Genomic DNA, 1,053 nt, shown 5'->3' with positions numbered 1-1,053 from the left:
TGTCTTGAGTTTTTGGCAGTTGGGAATCATAATCCAGACAAGGATTTATTAATAACCATGTTCTATATGTTCTAGAACTGTCCTGTTTTATTGGGCTCTAATTAGTAATGAGTTTATTGCTTGTGTACTGTGTACCCTAGTATATACATATAGCTTAACTTGCTGCATAGACATGTTATTGAAATCTTTTGACTTTTTCACAAATATGTAAATAAGTCTTGCCAGAGTATCTTTGTTTTTAAATATCCTGAAATATAAGTGTCTTTGAAAATCTGTAGCTCTGAGATCTACAAAAAGTTTATAGCTTTATAGACTGCTGCCGTCCAAATATCCTAATTTCTTTCTATATTTTGCTTCTTGTATCAACATCAGACTATGGAAATTGAGTTAAAGATAAAAGTGCTAGCTTGCCCCCTCCTCACACGGCATTAAGGTGAGACCAGGTGCCGTCCGTAAACCCCAGGTTGCTTTTGCTCACAAATACAAATGGAGTTCCACCTACTTAATTCCTGTTTATTCTCTGAATACATTTGTCTTCAGTTCTGAAAGCTCTCACGTAAGCTATAACTCTCACAGTATTTCGCTTTTTTACTTCTGCTGAATACGCAAAGGTCTCCTTGAAAACAGAGCAGATTGGATTACTGTTTATCTATGTGGGCACCCTATCATATTTGAGATTTTTTGGATGCTTTGGGTCCAGGGATATGTGGCATTTGGAAGCTGTCAAACTACAGCGATTCTCTAGTACATTCTAATTAGAGTTGTATCATCAGCTCCCAAAATATTTAAATCATTCCTCCTATTCCTTTTACCTCTTAGGTACATATTCCGTTATTTAAAACAATCTCCTCAATTGCTTCTAGGCCTTTTAGCTAAGATCAAGCGTAGTATCTGTTCTTATCAGTTTAAAACAATCTCCTCTTTTCTACTAGTTTGAAGGACTAGTGTTTTAAGCACTTGTTTCCATTCTGAACCTGATATAGGTCAGTGAATATCAATACATTTAAAATAAAAATACATAGTGGGGAACCTGGGTGGCTCAGTCGGTTAAGC

General features: G+C 35.9%; 1 non-coding gene across 1 annotated transcript; it reads left to right on the top strand.

The window, feature by feature from the left end:
• The first annotated feature begins 852 nt into the window (after positions 1-852).
• LOC115284599 lies at positions 853-1,034 on the top strand. The gene has a single exon (XR_003905281.1). It is a non-coding gene; the product is annotated as a U2 spliceosomal RNA (small nuclear RNA).
• Positions 1,035-1,053: the final 19 nt, after the last annotated feature.

Source organism: Suricata suricatta, unplaced genomic scaffold (genome assembly GCF_006229205.1).
Source record: "Suricata suricatta isolate VVHF042 unplaced genomic scaffold, meerkat_22Aug2017_6uvM2_HiC HiC_scaffold_11341, whole genome shotgun sequence".
In the NCBI taxonomy this organism is placed as follows: Eukaryota; Metazoa; Chordata; class Mammalia; order Carnivora; family Herpestidae; genus Suricata; species Suricata suricatta.
This window is presented reverse-complemented; position numbering and strand designations above follow the sequence as displayed.